The sequence below is a fragment of the Panthera onca genome, chromosome B3, assembly GCF_046562875.1.
Source record: "Panthera onca isolate mPanOnc1 chromosome B3, mPanOnc1 haplotype 2, whole genome shotgun sequence".
Lineage (NCBI taxonomy): Eukaryota > Metazoa > Chordata > Mammalia > Carnivora > Felidae > Panthera > Panthera onca.
Window position 1 is genome coordinate 114,185,403 of NC_138344.1, and position 24,360 is coordinate 114,209,762.

The 24,360-nt window shown below is 39.4% G+C and overlaps 1 protein-coding gene and 1 non-coding gene across 5 annotated transcripts in view; one reads left to right on the top strand and one right to left on the bottom strand.

The window, feature by feature from the left end:
- The window catches only part of DCAF5 (DDB1 and CUL4 associated factor 5), a 106,929-nt gene that overhangs the window by 81,186 nt on the left and 1,383 nt on the right, over window positions 1-24,360 (bottom strand). The window lies entirely within an intron of this gene.
- Window positions 11,309-11,415, top strand: LOC132670482 (U6 spliceosomal RNA). Its single transcript, XR_009606720.1, has one exon. It is a non-coding gene; the product is annotated as a U6 spliceosomal RNA (small nuclear RNA).

Here is a 24,360-nt window from a genome sequence, read left to right on the forward strand (position 1 = left end):
GGATCATAACAGCTCTGCCCTCGTGGGTTTTATAGATTATAAAGTCAAATACAAGAGGGTTAAGTAACTTACCAAGGTCGCACAGTAAGTAAAGTGGTTGAGCTGAGATTCAAAAGCAAGCAGTTAAGACTCTATAGCCTCCATTCTTAATCACTACTCTAGGTTGCCTGCCTTATAGAACAAAAAATTAACCATAAATGACAAAGCAGTTCACCTAATGGACAACTGAAGGGATTCTCTACCTTGGTAACATAACTGAAAAATGTACAAGTTAGAATAAAACAGGGGAGCATAGGAATAAAAACAGAGGCCAACCAAACTATAGTAAACTGAGAGACCAGAAACAGGGACCAGGAAAAGACTCCCTGAATTGAAAGATTCTAGCAATACACAAAATGGACAGTGGCTTATACAAAGAATTCCTACAAATCAATTTTTAAAACCATTAGGAAAAGAGGCAAATATGATAACTCACAGAAGAGGACAACCAAAATAGCCAAAAGATATTACAGAGGATCTCAACCTCTATAGTCATCAGGAAAATGCAAATTATAATTTAAATAAGTTCTTACAAAGTGACACAAGGAAATGTACAAGGATGTACACTGCATCACTGTTTACAATAGCAAACAACGAAATTCTAAATAATACAAATATCCATCAATATATAAACTAATAAATTCCATTGGAATACAAATACAAATTAAATCTAAACCAAGCAGAACAACATACAGCAGTTAAAATGAACTAGATATATGTGTACCAACATAAATCTTGAAAACCTAATGGCAATAAAGCAAGTTTCAGAAGGATATGTAAATAAAGCAAGTAATAAAGTAATAAAGTAATAAAGCAAGTTTCAGAAGGATATGTAAAAGATAACATTAAGTACATATTTTTAACTATACAAAATAATACCATATAGTTTGTTGATAAACACACATATACTAAAGAGGACTTCAATTGTACCTGTAAAGTTTTGTTTCTTTAAAAAAAATAAAAACAGACTATAAGCAAATTTAACAAATTGTCAACATTTTGTCAAATCCAATTGGTATCTATTTAAAAAATTCTTTTAAGTTCCAGTATAATTAACATACAGTATTATATTAGTTTCAGGTGTACAATATAGCTATTTAACAATTCTATACATTACTCTCTTCATTTCTATACTTTTCTTTATGCTTTACGGTATCAAGGAAATATTGTTACATCTCTTTTTTAATTTTAAGTGGGGTCCATGCCCAACGTGGGGCTTGAACTCATAATCCTGAGATCAAGAGTCACACTATCAGCTGAGCCAGCTGGGTGCCCCAATATTGTTACATCTCTAAAGCATATCGGGGAACCTGGGTGGCTCAGTCAGTTGAGCATCAGACTTTGGCTCAGGTCATGATCTCACAGTTTGTGGGTTCGAGCCCTGAGTCGGGCTCTGTGCCGACAGCTTGCTCAGAGCCTGGAGTCTGCTTCAGATTCTGTGTCTCCTCTCTCTGCCCCTCCCCTGCTCACGTGCTGTGTCTGTCTCTCAAAAATAAATGTTAAAAAAAAAAATTTAAGTATAACAATGATACTGTGGTGCTGTTAAAAAACAAAAAAGTGGCTATCAGTTAGGGATGCATACATACTAAGGTAGGTGAAATAGTATGTCTGGAATTTCCTTTAAAATATTACAGAAAAAAGGTGGGGGAGGACGCCTGGTGGCTCAGTAGGTTGAGTTTGCGGCTCAGGTCATGATCTCACAGTTCAGGATCAAACCCCAGGTTGGGCTCTACACTGACAGTACAGAGTCTGCTTGGGATTCTCTCTCTCCCTCTCAAAATAAATATACATTAAAAAAAAAAAAAGTGGGGGAGATAGGTGATTTTTAAGATTTTATTTTTAAGTAATCTCTACACCCAACATGAGACTAAAACTTACAACCCTGAGATCAAGAGTCACATGCTCTACTCACCGAGCCAGCCAAGCACCGCAGGATAGGTGATTAATAAAATGTTGGTAATTTTTTTCTTTTTTCTTTTTTGAGAGAGAGAGAGAGAGAGAGAGAGCACAAGTGAGTGAGGTGCAGAAAGAGAGAGAGAGAGAAAGAGGGAGAGAAGAGGGACTCACCTGAAGCAGGGCTTGTGCTCATTGGAAGTGGGGCTTGAGCTCACCCGATGTGGGACTCAAACTCATGAAACAGGACATCCTGACCTGAGCCAAAGTCAGACGCTTACCAACTGAGGCACCCAGGCACCCAATGTTGGTACTTATTATGGATGGGTATACTATACTTTTGTGAGTGCTTGAACATTTCCATAAAATAAAACATTTTGGATTTTTTAAGTTTTTATTTTGTTTTGGTTTTAATGTTTATTTTTGAGAGAGAGGGAGAGCATGCACAGTACAAAGGCAGAGAAAAAGAGAATCCCAAGGAGGCTTCACACTGCCAGAGCAGAGCCTGATGTGGGACTTGAACTTGTACCGTGAGATCATGCCCTGAGCCGAAATCAAGAGTCAGACACTTAACTGCCTGAGCCACCCAGGTGCCCCAAAACATTTTGGATTTTTAAAATTTTCATGATAGAAAAAGAAAACAAAACTCTCTAGGATGGGCTGGGATACTCATGGCAAAGGAAAAACTGGTAGCACTTCTATTTATTTACTCAGACCCTATGCAAGGCAGCACAGCCTCTCCTGAGTTAGAGTAGCTCTAAAAAAAAAGTTTAATAAACAAGAAAATAATATCTACATCTATGCACTCAAAGACATAACCATTCTCAGCTAAGGGTCATCCCCCATCATCCAAACAGCATTATCTTCAGTGTTCGTTCTAGACATTTAAAGAATGATTTACTTTTGCCAAATTTAGTAATTTAAAATGCATGGTTATTTGTAGAATGCCTTGGGACCATTTAAAACGATGTGTCCTTACTACTCGCCATGATGATGACAGCCCAAGTCCATAAGAGATTGGAATCACTGAGGCAGAAATTATGGCTATGGCAAGGCCTGCTTCTACTTTGCCCTCAAGGTTAATGTCAGAAGATGTAAGGTGCACCTCTTCCCGGCCAACACACACATACACGCACACGCACACACATATTTCCTTAGGCAAGGTATTAAGAGCTCTGTGCCAACACAATACTTTTCAACCATGTGTTGGCAAAATCACAGTGGTGCAAACTGAGGCATCACCTGAAATTGCTGGGCTGCTTTGAAGCCAGTAGAGAAAGAATAACAGCAACAGCTGTGGCCAATTCTCTGCCCCCGCCCACCCCCCACAAAGCAAAGGATGGCTGTTAAAATAAGGATAAATCAGTTCAGAACCTGAAAAAACTCTATAGTTCTCTCTCTGTGAATCATCTAATCAATTCAAAAGAGCAGAGATGAGGCACCTGGATGGCTCAGTCGGTTGAGCATCCGACTTCAGGTTACAGTCTCGCAGTTTGTGAGTTTAAGCCCTACGTGGGCTCACAGCCTGCTTTGGATCCTCTACCCGGTCTCTCTGCCCCTTCCCCCACTTGCACTCTGTCAAAAATAAACAAACACTGGGGGGGGGGGGGGGGAAGCAGAGATTAATTACATGGTTCCATGCACAGAGACTGTCGGACCTGCAAAGAATCGAAGTGAAGAGTCCGATCCTTTAAGCTGGCTCTGTGAGCCTGGCAGTCAAGTGCTTCTGTGAGGTTGGCCCCAGTCTCTCTAGGGCTTCTGTGGAAGGAGCACAGGGACCTCTTAGGAAGGCAAGGACTTTCTGCTTGGCACTAGTACCAGGCAAGGGACAAGCAGAGGACAGGGCTTCTAGGCCTGGTTTCCTCACAGACGCTTGCCTAGCTTCAATCCATCTGAGAACCCCAAAAGAACATAGCTACTCTGATGCTGGTCTTATTGGGTTGATTTAATTCTGCATTAAACTCACTAACTCATCCCTAAATGTACTATAATCACATTGTGGCAGCAGTTTTGTAGTTACAGAAAAACTATACTTAAAAAGTACTCTTTCTCAACGGATCCTGAGCTATAAGCAGAAACTATATAAGCCCTCACACCATACTGTAACAAAAGTAATTATTTAACATTCTTCTTATTTTATAGCTCAGAAAAGCTAAGGCCCACAAGGAAAAAGGATTTGCTTTGGGCTTCCTCAGAAAGTCAGCCAAGCATAGGAAGGAACTGAGAGAGCATTCTGAAACTCAGGATCAATTACTCCTGCAGCACATTGTTGAAGAGCAAGAGACTAAACCATTTAAAAATCCATCAATAGAAGTCTGGTTAAAATTATTGTTTTAATGTGACATAAAGTAGATGGTAGGGGCCAGCGGCTGAGGTTGGGGTGGGGGGTAGCGGGACAATGCGGAGTTGTTATATAATAAGAACAGTTTCAATTTTGCAAAATGAAAAAGTTCTGGAGATGGATAGTAATGATGATTGTATAACAGTGTGAAGTACTTTATGCAAGTGAACTGTACATTACAGTTAAAAATGGTTAGGGGCGCCTGGGTGGCGCAGTCGGTTAAGCGTCCGACTTCAGCCAGGTCACGATCTCGCGGTCCGTGAGTTCGAGCCCCGCGTCAGGCTCTGGGCTGATGGCTCGGAGCCTGGAGCCTGTTTCCGATTCTGTGTCTCCCTCTCTCTCTGCCCCTCCCCCGTTCATGCTCTGTCTCTCTCTGTCCCAAAAATAAATAAAAAACGTTGAAAAAAAAAAATTAAAAAAAAAAAAAAAATGGTTAAAATGAGGGGCACCTGGGTGGCTCAGTCGGTTAAGCATCCGACTTCGGCTCCGGTCATGATCTCACAGTCCGTGAGCTCGAGCCCCGCGTCGGGCTCTGTGCTGACAGTGCAGAGCCTGGAGCCTGTTTCAGATTCTGTGTCTCCCTCTCTCTCTGCCTCTCCCCTGTTCATGCTCTGTCTCTCTCTGTCTCAAAAATAAATAAACTTAAAAAAAATTTTTTAAATTAAAAAAATGGTTAAAATGGTAAATTTTGTGTTATGTATATTTTACCACAATAAAAATGCAAAAACCAGCTTATTGTTCATGTATGTACCATGTATTATGATGCCAAAAAAAAAAAAGACAAAAAACATGAGGCAGTTCTGTCTGTACTGACATGGAATAATCATGGATTAAAAAAGTGTAAGGGGCACCTGGGCGGCTCAGTTGGTTAAGCATCTGGCTTCTCCCCAGGTCACGATCTCACGGTTTGTGGGTTCGAGCCTTGTGTTGGACTCTGTGCTGTCAGCTCAGAGCCTGGAACGTCCTTCAGATTCTGTGTCTCCCTGTCTCGCCCCCTCCACCACTCACGCTCTGTCTCTCTCTCTCTCTCTCTCTCAAAAATAAATAAACATGAAAAAAAATTTTTTTAAAGTGTGACTGTATTAACTATTCAAAACACTATTTTCTTTAAAAAACCAAACAGAATGGGATTAGATCCAGGGTCTCATCTCTGATAGGCAGCAAAGGTGGTGCTACAGAAGGGTACATGAAGTACAAGCTCTGGAATAAAAGTGTCTGAGCACACCATCCACGTGTCCTTGAGTAAGTTATTCTACTTCTCTAACCTCAGTTTTATGATTGTAAAATGAAAAAAATACCAACTATCTCACAGGGCTGTTGTGTGTATTGAGAAAATACATATAAAACCACTTAGCCAGTGTGCCATATGTTAGGTATATATACCCCTCAAAATGTTCTAGTTTCTTACACATATCATTCATGAATTTGTCCTTATCTTTCCAACTCTTGTTCTAGGTAGCATAAGGGTATGAATAGCATGATACATTTTTTTTAAGATTTTATTTTTAAGTAATCTCTACACCCAACATGGGGCTCAAACTCACAACCCCGAAATCAAGAGTCGGATGCTCTACTGACTGAACCAGGCACCCCGATACATTTTAATGAAAGAAAAACATACACAAATTTGTACATGGAAGGACAGATGCAAAATGGCTAACAGAGGTTACTTCTTGGAAATAGCAATTTTACTTAATACCCTTTTATGTTGCTGCAGTTGTTTTTTTGTTTTTGTTTTTGGGTTTTTTTTCCTTTTTAACTTGCAAGGACTAGAGGAAAATTATTCCGCCTGGCTTTCTTTTCAGCCTATTTACTCCTTTTCAGTGCGCATAATGTAACCGCTGCTTTGTGACGCCAAACCTCTTTTTGTATGGACCATCCCTCTCCTGAGCTCTAAGAGGCAGCGTGAAGACACAGAGGCAGAGCCTGTGTGCCACACAGCCCAGCCACATCAGTGAGTGGGAAATAAAGTCTGCTTTGCTATTTTTCCAAAGTTGAAAATAATTAGCATTTGTATAGACGTTCATTCACACACATCTTTGCTTGTGAGGTAAAGATTACACAACCCTTTTTTCCAGATGAGAATCAGAGAGACATGGCTAGGCCTGGAGCCTAAAACCAAGTTGTATCCCTCCTACCAAAGTGCAGAGGCCAGACCACTACTTAGAATTTCAAGTGAATCTGCCCTACAGCATTCATTACACAGGAGAAAAGCATTTTCCATTTTGTCTCCCATTTTTTTTTTTGCCTAGAGGTGCCTAGCATTTTGCTGGCTTTTATTTTTTTTAAGCCATTTTTAAGTGTAGAGTTTTGTGCCATTAAATACATTCACATTTTTACATTATTGGGCAACCATCACCACCACCCATCTCCAGAACTTTTTCATCTTCCCAAACTGAAACTCTGTACCCAGTAAATAATAATTCTCCATTCCTGCCTTCCTCCTCCCTGCTGGCAACCACGATTCTAACTCTAGAGACATGACTTCTGTCTCTATGAATTCAACTATTCTAGGTACCTCATATAAATGGACTCATACAAAAGTTGTCCGTTTATGACTGGCTTATTTCATCATAATGTCTTCAAGGTTCACCATGCTGTGGCATGTGTCAGAATTTCCTTTTTCAGGCTGAATAATGTTCTAGTTTATGTATACACCACATATGGGTGATAGCTTGCTCCCACCCTTTGGCTCTAGTGAATAATGCTATTATGAACATGAGTGTACAAGTATCTGTTCAATTTCCTGCTTTCAATTATTTGGGGTCTACACCCATAAATGAAATTCCTGGATCATATGTCAATTCCATGTTTACTTTTCTGAGAAGCTACCATACTGTTTTCCACAGTGGCTGTACCATTTTACATTCCCACTAGCAATGTGCAAGACTTCCAACTTTTCTACATCCTCACCAACACCTGTTATTTTGTTTTATTTTGTTTTTAAGTAAGAGCTATGCTAATGAGTTTGAAATGTTTGCTGGCCTTTTTGACCTTCAAATAAGACACTAAGGTGACTCTCAGGTCCTTACTGAATATCTTGAAGCACATCAAGCAGTCTGTTATTTTCCTTCATGTACTAGTTTATATTTACCTACTTTGAGGAAAGTCAGTTATCACTCTTCTGCTCACTCACTCCACCCAGACAAAAAGAGTTGCCTGCAGTTTATCCTTATTGGTTTGGCATTTCACTTACCTGAAGGGCATTTATATATGAATGTCATATACAAATTCGGGATACTGATATGCATACCCTCCTCAAATCACTTACAAAAACATTAAAAGCAATAATCACCATTTACCTGCGCTTGCCACTTGTATAATTAGACCTATTTTAAAGGTAGATGTAGCATGAGGCAGCACAACATTCAAGACCACAGCCTTAGAATACAAGTGCATAGGTTCAACTCCCAATGTTGCTACCACATACTAGCTGTGTGCCTCCAGGCAGGGTACTTAACCTCTCTCAACTGTATCCTCTCGTCTGCAAAACTGAGAAAACAACTCCACCAGTTTTATAGTATTATGGTAGGATTAATGAGATAGAGTTATGTGGAAGGCTTGGATGATTGCCTGATACACAGTAAGAGCTACAGAAATGTTAGCCCATTATATACTACTTAAACTCCAACAATAGCTAACTTCAGCTAAATTTGCTCCAGGCCAGGGACTACCCTAAGAGTTTTACATGTTTGTAGTATCTCTTCTAATGCTCTTAACAGCCCTATAAAATAGGTATTGTTGTCCTTATTATTCAGATAAAACTACAGAAAAGCTAAATAACCTGAAGATATACAGCAACCAAAAGTAGGAGCTGGGAGCTGAATCCAGGTAATCTGGCTCCAGAGATGGAGCCCCTAATCATGATACAATTCAGCCTCTCAAATACAACAGGGGCCAGGCAGCAAAGCACATGAATAAAACCTGCCAGAATAAAGGGCAGACTGGAGAATATACAATCCTTTTAAAAGAAACAAGACACGGGGCACCTGGGTGGCTCAGTTGGTTGAGCGTCCGACTTTGGCTCAGGTCATGATCTCGCAGTCTGTGAGTTCGAGCCCTGCGTCCAGCTCTGTGCTGACAGCTCGGAGCCTGGAGCCTGCTTCAGATTCTGTGTCTCCCTCTCTCTCCCCCTTCCCCCACTCATGCTCTGTCTCTGAATCTGTCTGTCTGTCTCTCTCTGTTAAAAATAAATAAACATTGGGGCGCCTGGGTGGCTCAGTCAGTTAAGTGGCTGGCTTTGGCTCAGGTCATGATCTCGCGGTTGGTGAGTTCGAGCCCCGCATCGGGCTCTGTACTGACAGCTCAGAGCCTGGAGCCTGTTTCAGATTCTGTGTCTCCCTCTCTCTGACCCTCCCCTGTTCATGCTCTGTCTCTCCCTGTCTCAAAAATAAATAAAACATTAAAAAATAAATAAATAAAAAATAAAAATAAATAAAATTAAAAACATTTTTTTAATAAAATAAAATAAAATAAAAAACAAGACACTACTCAGCTCCAGCCAGCTATTGCCATACAGAAATGTAAGTAAGCTCAAGGTTGCCTGATCTTCCAATTTTTCAACAAAAGCAAGCAACCTGATTTTGTAGGCTGAATGCAGGCCTCAGTGCAGGCTTCATTTAGCCCAGGGATAAGTTAAGATTGGGTGATTTGCCCAAGGTCACAAAACTGGGGTCCAGTGGCACTTCCAAAATCAGGGATAAAAAAATCAAATGGCAGGTGCAGGTGAGTATGGAGAGATAAGGAGTGTCGCTCTTCACTATAGAAGTAGCCACAGCGGGGGATAACATCTGTTGGTAATAACTTCTGCTGATACCCTGCCCTTACCTAGTACTCTTGTCCTGAAAGCTGAGCCCACTGATCTGCATATTACCTCATTTTTCTACATCTCCAATTAGGTAAGTAGGGCAGAAACATTATCCCCATTTTAAAGATGCGAAAAGTGAGGCACTGACTTGCCTCAATGATGGAAGCTTTGAATGAAGCACTTCACATTGAACAGGGAGCAGGAATTACAGTAGCAGTAACACCCTAACTAGACAGCTAGGATCCCATTAAATGGTTTCTGTAAAATTAAGTGACCAGCAGCAGTAGAGTTTAATAGAGCTAAGGTTTTAAAATCCTAAATTAGCACACTAATCCCTAGACAATGCCTCTAATGCCTGAGCTGAAAGAGAGAGAGGAATCTACAAATATTTTACACCAGAATCACAGAATTGAGTTGGATGACACCTAAGAGATCATATTCTCCAACATCTCCAATTTGCCAGGAAAGAAACTGAGGCACAAAGAGGCAAACTCACCTATCACTGAACACACCACCAGTTAGAGGTATAGTGGGATTCAAATTGAGAATGTCTGATTCCAAAGTTCCTGCTCTTCCTAAAGTGTGGCAAGCAGAGGCCACTGAATAACTTCAGACAGTAGAAAATGATTTTAACAAGTATGTATATTAATGTTTACTAGGAAAAAATAGCACATAAATCCTATGATTTGATAGACATTATAGTAATATAGTTTCAAGTATTAAGAGTCAACTAAAAAAAAGTTAAGTAATAGCACAGGTGATACCCCTTAAATTATGACAAAAGTCAAAAAGGGTTCAAACTTCTGAAATTCAGAAAATAATTATCAGATACCTTTACTATCTGCCTCCATGAGAGGGGCACTAAATCTGAGGCTGAGATTTGAAACAAACCCAAATGCAAACAGGGTAACTAGAGATTAATCTCAAAAGGTATTAGGAGAATGTGACTATATTAGCAAGGAAAGTTGCAACCTAATCAGTTGTGCTGTAATCAGCCTACAGAAAGACTACAAAATGGCCCAAACTTAAGATAAAAATATTCAGCCTCACTAATAATCAAGGCCAGTTATATGTGAACTGAAGTAGTAGTAAGTTTTTAAAATGATAGTATTTTTCACATACTGACTTAATTGGCAAAAATTAAATGATGCCCAGCAACAGCCATGATGCAGTCTCATAATAAACTGGTACAAGTATGAATAAGTTAGTTTAACCATCTTGGAGGGCAAATATATATTAAATGTATTTTATAAGTATAAAAAAGTTCATACCCTTTAACCTAGAATCTCATTTCTAAGATTTTATTCTAGGAAAAAAAATTTAAAAAAACAAAATATCTCAAAGGTTGCACTATAAGAATTGCAATAAAAGCAAAAAAATAGAATGAATGTGTTCCATGAATTCCAGGAAGTCTACAAAGTCAAAACTATTTTCACAATAACAGTCAAATGTTATTTGCCTTTTTCACTGTATTGACATTGTACTTGATGGTGATGTGCAAAAGCATGGTGTTTTGTAAAATTACTGGTGCCTTAGTGACAATCAAGGCAGTACAGCAAACTACTAGTCATCAGTGTATCCTTAACTGCCACAGACTTGCAGTAAAAAAGACCAATGTCAATTTCATTTAGGAATGTCCTTGATAAAGCTCTGAAAATAATTTTTTAAGTTTATTTATTTTGAAAGAGACAGTGCACGAGCCGGCGGAGAAGCAGAGAGAGAGAAGAGACAGAATCCCAAGCAGGTTCTGCACTGTCAGAGCAAAGCCTAATGTGAGGCTTGACCCCACGAACTGTGAGATCATGACCTGAGCCGAGCTCAAGAGTCAGACACTTAACCGACTGAGCCACCCAGGTGGCCCAAAGCTGTGAAAATAATTTTACCAAATTTCAACCAGAGTATACATCTTAATACTATGTATGATGAAATGGAAAGCACACATAAAACACTTCCACTCCACACCAAAGAACAATGATTATTTTGTGGAAAAGCACATATGTGACAGTTTGCATTGTGAGCTGAACGGGCTGCTTTTTTCATCAAACACCATATACTTAAGAAACAACTGACAAACTCTGGCTATTCAGAGTTGGGTATGTGGCACATATTTGCTCAAAAATGAACACGATGAGTTTGTCATTTCAAGGAAAACAACTGGCAGTATTTGTAGCCAATGATAAAGTTCAAGCTTTCAAGTGAAAACAAGATTTTTGGAAAACTTGTAATCAGTGCTCGCTTCAGCAGCACATACACTAAAACTGGAACAATACAGAGAAGATTAGCATGGCCCCTGTGCAAGGATGACAGGCAAATTCGTGAACCATTCCATATTTAAAAAACAAAAACTTGTATTCACCACGGTGAGCTTGACTACTTCTCAATACTTAAAGGACTTTTCTGATGAGGTTGGTGGTAATATTAACAAATACGATTTCTTAAAATGTATAATAAAATGCGTCAAGATTTGGAAAATCTGCGTAACTCAGTGAACCAATATCTTCCCAAATGATTGATGCATGATGTTAAAAACCAATGTGTAGGGCTCTCCTAATCCTTTTAACAATCTTATGAAGTAGGTGTATTGTTGTCCTTGTTATCCAGATAACACTGCAGAAAAGCTACATAACCTGAAGTTACACAGCAATCAAGAGTAGGAGTTGGGAGCTGAATCCAGGTAATCTGGCTCCAGAGACGGAGCTCCTTACCATGATACAATTCAGCTTCTCAAATATAACAGGGGCCAAGCAGCAAAGCACATGAATGAAACTGCCAGAATAAAAGGCAGACTGGAGACCTACAACCCTTTTTAAAGAACAAGACACTACTCAGCTCCACCCAGTTACTGCCATAGAGAAACGGAGGCTCAAGGTTGCCCAATCTTCCAATTTTTCAAGAAAAGCCACAGGAAGGCCTTAAAGACAGACTAATGGATTTTAATGTACAGACTATGAAAAGCTCTCTGACATGATTTCAGATTCTACACTGCAACTAATCTTTAAGAAACTTCCACATGTCAGGGCGCCTGGGTGGCTCAGTCAGTTAAGTATCCAATTTGGGCTCAGGTCATGATTTCCTGGTTTTTGAGTTCGAGCCCCATGTTGGGCTCTCTGCTGTCAGTGCAGAGCCTGCTTGGGATTCTGTCTCCCCCTACCCCTCTCCTAGCATACATGCACTCTCACTCTCTCTCTCTCTCTCTCTCAAAAATGAATAAACATTAAAAAAAAAAAAACAAAAAAACTTCCACTTGTCAAGTTTTGATACAGTCTCAAAGAAGAATATATTGTTATCTGATAAGGCATTAAAATACTTTCCCCTTTTCTAATTACATATCTGTGTAAGGCTGAATTTTCTTCATATATGTCAGCTAAACCAACATTTCATAGCAGATTAACTATGAATGCCCTCATAATGTCTATTATCACATTAAAGAGTTGGAAACATTTTTAAGAGTCAGAAAGAGGTAATAATGCTACTCTTCTATTTATTTTGGAAAATAATTATCTTTCATTGAAATATTATTAATATAAGGTTTATTATTTCCATTCTCAAAGAAATGAGTTTTTAAACTTCACCAGCTTTAAATTCTAATGTAATAAAAATTGGTAAAAATGGCCTACATAAACTGAAGTTCTCTGAGGTCTTTGATGATTTTTAAGAACATAAACAGGTCCTGAGATCAAAGGGTCCAAGAAGTTTTCATTTAGACAGTAGTTCTCAACCAGGGTGATCCTCCACCTGGGGCATTTGGCAATGCCTGGAGAAATTTTTGGTCATCATAACTGGGGAGCTGCTACGAGCATGTACTGGCTAGAGGCTATGGACGCTGCTAAACAGCTACGATGCACAGGACAGCCCCCATCACAAAGAATTACCCAGCCCAAAATGTCAATACTGCTGAGATTGAAAAACCCTGCTTTTGAATATTCAATGACATACACAAACATGTTAATATTAAGAAAAAAGTTACAAAACAACAGAGATGACCTAATTCCAATTTTATTTTTTTGTTTAAAAAAAAAATTTTTTTTAACGTTTTATTTATTTTTGAGACAGGGAGAGACAGCATGAACGGGGGAGGGTCAGAGAGAGGGAGACACGGAATCTGAAGCAGGCTCCAGGCTCTGAGCTGTCAGCACAGAGCCTGACGCAGGGCTCGAACTCACGGACCACGAGATCATGACGTGAGCCGAAGTCGGCCGCTTAGCCCACTAAGCCACCCAGGCGCCCCCAATTTTATTTTTTAAATATGTACGTATGCAGGAGCGCCTGGGTGGCTCAGTGGGTTAAGTAGCCGATTTCAGCTCAGGTCATGATCTCGTGTTCTGTGAGTTCAAGCCCCGCATCGGGCTCTGTGCTGGCAGCTCAGAGCCCGGAGCTTGCTTCCGCTTCTGATTCTGTGTCTCCCTCTTTCTCTGCCCCTCCCCTGCTTGCTCTCTGTCTCTCTCTCAAAAATAAAAAACATTAAAATAAAAAAATTAAAATAAATATGTATGTATTCATACAAAAAAGACTAAAATATGTCCCATGTGTCAAAAATGGTCATCCTCAGTAGGTGGTATACTTCCTTTAAGTATCTCTTTATTTTCTGAATTTCCTATAATTAATATATGATATTTTACAAACCTGTGAATAAGCGGGCAGCCTGTCTTCTAAGTGCCCTATTCTGTTGACTTGCATGATTCAACAGGAAGTTCTCAATAGTAAAGTATGGAATTAGTGAAATGTCAAAGAATAAAAAGCTCCTCAAATAGCTAGGAGAACACTAAGAACAGATTCCTGGGTCTCAACAACAGTAAGGTTTTACAAGGAAGCTATTAAATGAGTATGATGCACTGTGAAGTACTCGCAGACCACAGATCATGTCCAATCTCACTTCTGCCATACAGAACTAACCTGGACAATATGCTCTCCGGATGGTGTCACACTCGTTTATTCTGAGTAGTTTATGATTTTTTAGTTTTTTTTAAATTATAACACTGCCTGCTTGGCTTTTGCAAAACTCCCTGCACAAGCAACATTATCAACATAATAAAGCTGTCTTTTCTCTTCTTTGGGCAATTCTAAAAAGGTTGAACCAATGCAGGTGCAATGCTTTTTAGTCCTTTTAGGAAGGCACACAATACCCACCCACAAGCAGGTATAAACAGATATCAACCCTGAGACTCAAGGGCTGCTTGAAACTGGTTGCCAAATATGCAAATTTCAGTTACTTCTTGCCAGTATGTCTAAGGCAAAAACACATGCTTCAGCCATCTATGGCAGCTAGTGTTATCTGCAATAAACCATCAAACATGGGTCAGACACCTATTAAAAAAAAAAAAAGAAAGAAAAACAACAATCCTCAGAGGCTCCAATTAGTACTTGCTTTATGAAATAACACAAAAGATACAACTGAAATTTAGATATAAGACTTGAATGGAAATTCAGAATGAGAGAAGTTGTGTAACAAGATTTTGACAGGCACCTGAATTTGCAGAAAATTCCTCCTCCTGAGTAATGTTCTTGGAAGGAAATAGACTTTCCAAAGTAAGAAAGTATGGGCAGGCTAAGAATTAAAACTGGAGAGGGGCGCTTGCGTGGCTCAGTTGGTTGAGGGTTGGACTTCGGCTCAAGTCATGATATCATGGTTCATGAGTTTCAGCACTGCCTTGGGCTGGAGGCTATCAGCACAGAGCCCCCTTGGGATCATGTTCCCCACCCCCCACCCCCGCCCCTTCTCTGCTTGCGTTCTCTCAAAAATAAATAAATAAAACATTAAAAAAAAAAAAAAAAAAAAAAAAAAAAAGGAATTAAAACTGGAGATTCAGCCAGAGTGACGGTCTGCCTCCAACCTGGAAAATTTCTACTGACTCATCTTGAAAATAATGAGCACTCCAACTTAATCAGACCAACCATGTTCAGGGACAATGAAACTGCAGATGGAATGTAGTGGCAGAAGAAGCCACTTAAAGAGTTTAACACTTTACTTGAGTAAAGTCCTTCATAAATGCAGAACCTCATGACTTTCCCTACTGAGAGACCAGATCAGAAGACCCAGATTCAGATTTTAATCCTGACTGTACTACTTACTAGTTGTAAACTACTGGGCAAATCACTTTACCTCTTTGCTCCTCTGTGTCCCTATATGTAAAATTAACGGCTTCATTTAGATGACCATTAGTCTTTTCCAGCAATAAAATTCTATGATTCTACAGAGATAATATATTAGTAGCATAAGATCACAGTGACAATGGTGAAATCTGGACTCTAACCCAGATCTTTTAAACTTCCCTATTGAGGTCATTTCACAACATGAAAGACATTCTAGAGCCAACTGGCCATATACCTGAGAAACTACAATTCCTGAAAACTTTTCTCAGAGCCAATCTATACACTTGAGGGGCCAACTTTTACTCCAGATGTATTCTGGTGCTAGACAGATACTCCATAAAACTAAGCCTGTTTAATTGTTTAATATCGGTATCACACCCACTTTTGGATAAAGTGGAAAAAAAAAAATCTCAACTCAGCAGGGAATCATTCCTCAGAACATCTTTGCTCAAAATCAACTGCAAAAAACAACCCATAGGAAGACTTTTTTAAAAGGGGGCTTTGAAGAATATACAAGTGAACAGCAGAAAAAGAACTCTAAGAGGAGGTATATAGTAAGGAAGGGATAACTTACTAGCCTCTGGACATAGCATGTTCTTAATGTTAGCTTGCCCCCACCCACTTCTAATAAGAAGACAAGGAGGGGACAAATGACTATCAACCACTCTGCCTCTCAGGCTCAATCCAGTACCCTAAAAGTGGCACCTGAAAGACCTGACAGAATAGAGGCTTGGAGGTGTTCTCACCAGAGGCATTCAATGGTAAATGAGAAAAGCTAAGAGAGTAGGGCTTTGGTTTTACTTGAGTACACAACAATTTATGATTATGAGTAGGTGGACATATAACTTATCATTCAAACTAGGACATTTTTAGGAATGAAAGGAGGGCTCATAATTGTACTGGGACAATGGGGACATTGGGATGGTCCCAAGTAAACCAGGATATGTGGTCACCTTAGTTATAAAGGACCCCAGCAGGCAGCCAGGTAGGCAGGGCACCTACAGAGTTACCTTATCGACCATATAAGGTAATCTTACCTCACTGTATCAAGGGGTAGGAACCAAGTAGAAGCAACAGGGAAGATGGGAATCAGTCTTTCCACCAACATCTCTGCTACTAGGATTTGTTACAACCCTGTCAATTTCCTCAGATGCCATTTTCTCATTGATTCCTACATGCCCCAGTCCTCCGGAATATAACCTTTATTTTAAAAATTGGCCATAAGAAAGTAATACTCAGAGTACATGGACTTGACCTCCAATGCATATCAACTCTGTATCCTGAGAGGTAGGTGATAGAATCTTGGATATCAATACTGCAAAGTACAATGAATAAGGTGGCAATGAAAATGTGACCCTGAAGGCATGGGAAGAGCAGATAACTAAAGTGACAAACTGCTGTTGTCAAGTCTTTCCCTAAATCCCTGACTTAGGATAACTGATGTGGCAAGCAAGTGGAATCTAACCCTCCTTGTTCACCTAACCCATGAATAACCTTGGAAATGAAATGCCTTCTTTTTCACAGAAGCAGAATGAAGTTGCTGGTGACAGATTTAACTTTACTTGCATGAACACTATAATTCAAGTTCATTTAGGATAAAACAGGCTATTATCTGGTCTAGGAGTCATATCTCCCTTTATGATATTATGTGTCTGTGGAAAAGCACTTCCAAATGACTTACCAGTGCTCTCTGGGCAATTAAGCCCATGTTACATTGTTTAAACCTTCTTCCAAAAAGCACTTTGTCATTATTCATCTATTCCCTAGTGAGGAGACACCTATTTCTTTTGGCTGAAATCAGGCAAATGTACCCAATCCACATGCTTTCTGCAGACATCAAACTCAAATTACAGGCTCAGTAAAGACATGTATGTTGTCTGTACCTTTAGTTGGTCTTATGCAGAAGAGGAACCAAACTGGTAACCTGAGTATACCCACTCCTAATTCTACCTCACTAAAGCAGGGGAGTTTAACCCAGTGTGAAGTTACATGGTTTATGTAAGCAAGCATAGAACACGCAAAGTGTGAGGAAGAAGATTTTAGATGACTGCCAAGACCAAAATCCAGGTGAAGTGATTTCCAGCACCAAGAGAGATCTGCTTAAGGGGCGAGTACTGTAGCTGTGACCAGAACTGTGCTTATTGGCTCAAAGCCCACTGATCCATCCCCACAGCTACACTCCCCTCCCTTCATTTACACAGAAAGGGGGAAAAAAGCAGTTAGCAAAGTATCGGAATGATAGCACCAAGAGAAGAAAATGTTGGGGAAGTCAGATCCTTTTAAAATGTACAAAACATTCTAAAAATTTCAGGGCAGTTAGTACGTCCCAGCGTTCCAGCAGACTCAGGCTAGAAATCCAGCTCCACCACAAACTGTAGGAACCTTCATGGTTACTTAACTTCTCTAAGCCCGTTTCTTCATATGTAAAATAAGGGTAACAGCACTAACCCTACCTTAGGAAAGATTCTTTTAAGTATTAGATGTGGTCATGTATATAAATGTGCCTGACATATGAAACACCCCCAAATAATATTTGATAAATGAATGACATGCTCAAAAATTAGCTACTTATTGTTAAACATTTATCTTTATGAACAGCAGTCTCAGTTGAATGTCAGGTGAGATATCCTATTTAATTTGGTGGACGCTGGGGAGCACTGCAGATTTTTGAGGGATCAGCAGCAGATGTGGGATAATGAGGGTTAAGTTTTAGGAAGCTTACGTGGTGACTAATAAGTATTAACAATGAAAAGAACAAAAACTTGGGAAGCAGCTATTGGAACCAAATTTTCTACAAAGACCAAGGTAATAGGCCAACGTAATAAAAATCTTTTTCATCCTTAGAATTCTATTTCACTTCATTTTAACCAGAAATAATGAATTCTAGTATCTATTTTTCCACTAATGCCCTACCTGTTCTCTGCATTACAGAACACTCTGCAGTCATTTATCAATGTCCCTTTTTGATTCTTTAACACTTAGTTATGATGATTAATACAAAACCTTCAAATACCTGTGTCTTTTCTAGGCTATAGGTAACACTGGCTATTTTCCAAGTGGCTTAAAATAAGACATATAAAGTGCTTAACAAAGGGCCTGGAACACATTATAAGCTAAATGAAGGTTAAAAAAAAATTATCCTGTAGTTATTAAGATTAATGAGGCATATAGGGGCGCCTGGGTGGCGCAGTCGGTTAAGCGTCCGACTTCAGCCAGGTCACGATCTCGCGGTCCGTGAGTTCGAGCCCCGCGTCAGGCTCTGGGCTGATGGCTCGGAGCCTGGAGCCTGTTTCCGATTCTGTGTCTCCCTCTCTCTCTGCCCCTCCCCCGTTCATGCTCTGTCTCTCTCTGTCCCAAAAATAAATAAAAAAAAAAAAAAAAAAAAAAAAAAGATTAACGAGGCATATATAGTACGTTCACATTAAATATTTTTAATGAATAAACATAAGATGCCTGTATGGAACAAGTTAACTTTATTCACAGCAAAACACAGAAATAAAATTTATCACCTAAGAGGAGCAACAAGGGTTGCTTGCACATGTGCTCAGAAATTACTAATTTTTCAGTTTTCAATTTTTAGAAGAGATCCAGAAAAGGTGAACTACCCTATAAGAAGAAAATGGAAAGAAAAATATAAAAAGGCAACTTAGAAATAGCACATGCCTGGGAGCAATGAGCCCTACTTGGCATGCTGACTGCCCAAGACTAACAAGGCAGTTCTGGGCAAGTCCTCTTTCTACTTCCCCACTTCCTTTTCCATAAAATGAAGATCTTTCCTTCTCTCTGATTCAATGAGGAAGAAAGAAGATACAAAAAAGACTACCTAATGCAATATTTCTCAAGCTTCGGTCCCTCTTGATCACCTTTTGATTTTTGCCATATCCATGTAACACATTCACCATTATTTTTCTTTAAATTGACTTTTTAAAATTTAACCTCACTTTAAGCAATAAATTCGTTAAAAATGTTTTATACATGCTGGTTAACTTTTCCATATATAAAAATAAATGCACCATTAAAATGTAAATATTTATTCAAAGATCGCCTAAAATCAGCCTATATACCCACAGGGGCAAATAGTAACCTAACCCTTGTAAATTAAAATCAAAATTTTAAAGAAAAAAATCCAATAAAAAAGAAATGTAATTTCACATTCTCACAATAATCTAAGGGTTAATCCTCACAGATTAACATTCAGTTCTTTATCTCTAAAAGACAATACTTATGTGGGGTACCAAAAATTGAAAACAGAATCAATTCCTTCTTAACCTACATAATCTTCATTTGAATTAGGATTTTAGTTCCTTTAACCTTAAAAGGCTTTAATTCTACTCCTGGGTATCTAAATTCAGACTAAAACAGTAAGAAAAGCATGAGAACCATGAGAAACCATGAGAAAAAAAAGATTAAAATTAAGTGCTGTTTATTAACAATGGAAGCGCTCTTCATCTGTCTCAATGCATAAGAAGATAAATGCACTTTTTAACTTGTAATTCAGAAAGCAGCATCCATCCATGTTTCAAGCTTTACTGGTCAATAAAGTTTCCCTGATCTAAATGATTCCAACTGTACAATGAAAGCTATCAATAATCAGTGAATGAGTACATAACTTGTGGTCGCCAGGACACATAACTGAGGGCTACTGCTCTTTTTAGGAACTCTTAGTCATCAAAAACACGTTGGCATAAGTCAAGTTAATGATGATCCTTCAAACAATACAGAAGACGAAGACAACTTTCTGCTGTGATAATGTCTCATAAGACTGGTGGTCGTTAGACCTCACTAGGTTACTTTATTTTTTTAATGTTTATTTATTTTTGAGAGAGAGGGAGAGAGACAGAGCACAAGTAGGGGAGGGGCAGAGAGAGAAGGAGACACAATCTGAAGCAGGCTCCAGGCTCTGAGCTGTCAGCACCGAGCCTGATGCAGGGCTTGAACTCACAAACCACGAGATCATGACCCGAGCCAAAGTTGGATGCTTAACCAACTGAGCCACCCAGGCCCGACCCCCCCCCCCCCCCCAATAGGTTATTTTCAAGCAGAAGTGACAAACCTGGGCATAATTCTAAATCTGCCAATCTTTGATAGATATCAATTAGCAGACTAAAGAACAAGTGGGAAAAATAACGTGCATCTATAAATATCCATGTTACTTTATACTTATGACACAATCTCTATAATTTATCATTGCAATGTCCTCCAAGGCCATCTCTATGATCCTTCTCTCTTTCCCACTAAAGTTCATAAGCAAGAGAATTATTTGCTATAGTAAGTACTGTAAAACATAGAAAAGTCAAGTATCAATTAAAGTATCATAAAGCAGAGAAGATTTTTTAAAAGAGCCATGCACTGTTACAAACAATAAGCAAATGTTCCTAAAGTGCAAGCTTGAGAGCATGGTTTATACCCAATTCATCATCTCTGTTTTCATTGCTTCTGCGTTATAAACTATGCACTCAAAAACTATTTGTTGAACTAATTAATAGACCAAAGAATAAAATATAACTCCTTCACAGCAATGGATTATCAGTAAACAGAAAAGCCTGGAAGAACATCCAAGAATTGATTCCCTGTTCATCTTATCAAAATGTGTACGTACTCTGAAAGCTTTTTCAGGCCTATCACTGGTCATATTTCCCCTGATAAACTAACCACTGGACCAACAAATTAATTCTAATTAAACACCTGAGAAGTTCTAATAAAGTTAGACTTTATTCCACTGGCTAAAGCCAAACACCTTACCTGTAGATAACATGCTCTTAGATGAATTTATTTACAAAAAACTGATTCCAGAAAATTGACATAACAGGGAACTGGGACTGGGAATAAGGAAATGATCGAAGTAATAGGTTCAAATTAAGCATATGGTTATTATCACAGCTATTATTTGATGCTTAAAAACACGCTTTGATGACAATACTGGGGTTAAGCTTCTTTACATCGCATTTTTAACAGTGCATCTCATTGAGATCTTTCTCAATTTTTCACATTGTACAGTGCTTTGTGCAATAAATGTTAGATACTGAAAGTGTCAATCTCCCAAAAGCTTTTTGTGAGGTTCAAGCTTTTTGTGAGTTGCAGCAGTGGCAACCAGACCAAAAGCATGGGCTAGGCCTCTGTGCTAAGAACTTTACAAGTGTTATTTCATTTAATCCTCACCACAACCCTGTGGGGTATTACTGCCCTTACTGTATAGCTGAGGAAACAAAGTGACTTATCAAAGGTTAGCAAGTAGTTGAATTGATATTCATCCCCAGGCAGCCTGATTCCAGAATTCATGCTATTCATCTCTACCTAACCTATGATAATAAAATCAGAGACCTATGTGAAATGAAATAGGACTAAACAGTTATCTCAGTTATAAATATTATGACCAAGTAAATATAATTAAATGCCTTTCCATTCACAATTCCTACTGAACACTTCGAAACAGTACAGTTGCTGATGCTATTTGAAAAGCTTCTGAAGGCGCTTTTCCTACATGTATTTAGTCATAAGCGTTAAGAAAGAGATCATAATCTCTCACTGAAACTCAAAACTTCATACTAATGGGCTATTAATCTGCTAGTTCTAAAGCTTCCAATGCCTTAAATATCAATTCAGGGAAAATAATATTATTAGATGCAACCAAAGACTTAAAGGGTAAACCCAGGCAGGATACCCCCTAAATATGTGTTTCAGCGTAACTTCCTTGATGTTGGTAGGATCTCTTAGAAGTAGTACTTCAACATACACTGTGCCTTCTCATTCCATACCAAAGTCACAACACTATCCCGTCTGCCCCATTTGCACATGTCCATTAACAATAGTCTAAGAACAAGTGTCAGCTAATAACGATACCAAAAGTTCCTAAATCCAAAACAGAAAGAAAACAAACTCACATTTTCTCTGAGAGGCCTGGCACTCTGTTTAGCACCCAACTAAACTTTACCTAATATAGTTCTCACAAAAGCCCTTCAGGTAAATGCTGGTATTCCCACTGCATACACCAGGAAACAGACTCAGAGAGGCTTAGGTCACACATTAAGTGACACAGCAGTGATTTCAACCATGTGTATGCTACACTACACTGCCTTACATGATATCACAGTTCACGCCTTTCTCTGATCAACAACAAAGAAAACTACTTTTTAGGTGAAAAGTACTTTAATGTTCTAAAACAGCAAAAAACCATCCTCCCACTTGTTGCTGTCACAGTCACACTTCCCAACAGACCATCTTTTCTCCTTCCTGATATTCTCTGGTTTACTCTTAATATCTGCTGGCATCATTGTGCCCTGGAAAAAGGGCTAGCTGTAGGAACAAAATAGCAATGAATGTATCCTTAACAAATAGCATTTTATAAGGCCATAGGAATCATACAAATATGTTTACCCCAGATCTAAGTTAATTCTACCAAACAGTATGTGTCAGTTACAAGAAACGTGAGCCTGCCCAAACAATTAGGAAATGAAAACAGTGAACAAACTATGAATACACTATCATTTTAATCACCACTTTCTAAAGGCTTTAACCAATCCAAGATACAAGAACAAGGACAAAATGCATAAAGGTAATCTCATTACCATCCCAAAGTCTGGCCTCCTACCTACCATGTTGTGAAACATTAGGGATAGATAGCACTAGCCTCAAAAACACTAAGAGCCCCTCCCCTCAGGTGTTAACTGAAGGACATGATAGATAAGAGAAAATGTAAACATGACACTTTAAATAGTTCTAAATCGAAGATTATTGAAGGACTTCCCAGAACAATATTTAATTAGCTTTAACAAGTTAAGGTGTATTTATGACTCCCAGAGGGGGGCTTCCTAATCTGAAGCAAACAGGAGGAATTTTCTGTTAGCATAAATTGTACTGATAATGGAAGGTGAATAGCTAAAAAGGCTTTTAACCAAAACTCTATGTTTAGGAAATAAATAAGGAAAGCTAAGTGTATCAGAGCTAAACTTGGAGGGGGGTGGGTAGTGGGGAGCCTGCTGCAAGGACTAGGAAGGAGGACAAGAGCAGATAAAAAGGAAACAGGAAGGACTGAGCTAGAGGAAGTGTGAGGGGAAGGAGGAGGAGTAAGGGGCAAAGAAGACTGAAACCCAGAAAGCACTGATGGAGATGGGCAACTCAGGCCTAGAAAAATAAGGAAATAAATGCCTAAACTAGGAGGTTTGCCATAGCTTGCTCTGTGGGAAGGACTCTCCTCTTCTACATACTAAAATTAAGATAAGGGAAACAAACTGGCCAAGACTAGAGAAAATAGGGTTCATTTAAGACATAGGGGAAGGTCCTGCACAAGGATAACTCCTTGAGAATGGAGGCAACATTTTGGTGTTTTTAAAAAAAGTGTTAAAATGTGTGAATTGATAGCATGTGAATTATATCTTAATAAATCTTATTTTTTAACAGTGTTAAGCTGGGCAACGTAGGACTGTACTCACGACTTAATTACCATGATTAGTTGGGCCTATAAAAGAGTACCCCCAAAATTCCCTCACCCAGGAGGGAGAGTTTACTTGTGTCTGGGAACATCTCTGTTGGAAAACATCAGTCTGGAAAGGGGACTAGAATATAACGAATACAGGAGGAAAAAAAAAAACAACCCTGTGAGCTCTTTAGAGATCTTCCCCACTTTTGCCCTTGGAATTTTTGGCAGTATCGGGGAAGGAAGCTTTTGTTTGGGGTATGCCTTGAAGTGGAATATCAGGTTTCTTCAAGGGATGATCTAAGGTTAAACTCTACCTAGTCAAAGAGAAAACGATCTGGGGTGGAAAAGTCAAGTCAGTTCTGGAGAAACCCCGGAAGGTTTATCGCGAAAATGATCACACGAGTCTTCTCTCTGCTACCCCTAAATTGGACTGCACGCCTGTGTCACTTCCGACTGTTACTCGCTTAGACGACGGATGCTTTGCTATGATCCCAGAAGTTTCTGGCCAGCTGCCCACTGACGTAAATTAGAAAACCATTCGGGGACCGGCCTGGGTGAAGCGAAGCGCCACGTCCAGCGCGGGGCTCCCGCTTCCTCCCTCTCAATGCAGGAAAAGGGACGGAGTAGGGGAGAAGGCGAGCGGAACGCCAGATCCGCCGTCTTCGCCCGTTTTCGGGGAGGCCCCCCCCGCCCCCCGCAGCGGACCCATCCCCACTCGCCCGCCTAGGCCCCGAGACCCCCCGGAGGAGGGCGGCGGCGGCGAACTCCCCCGCG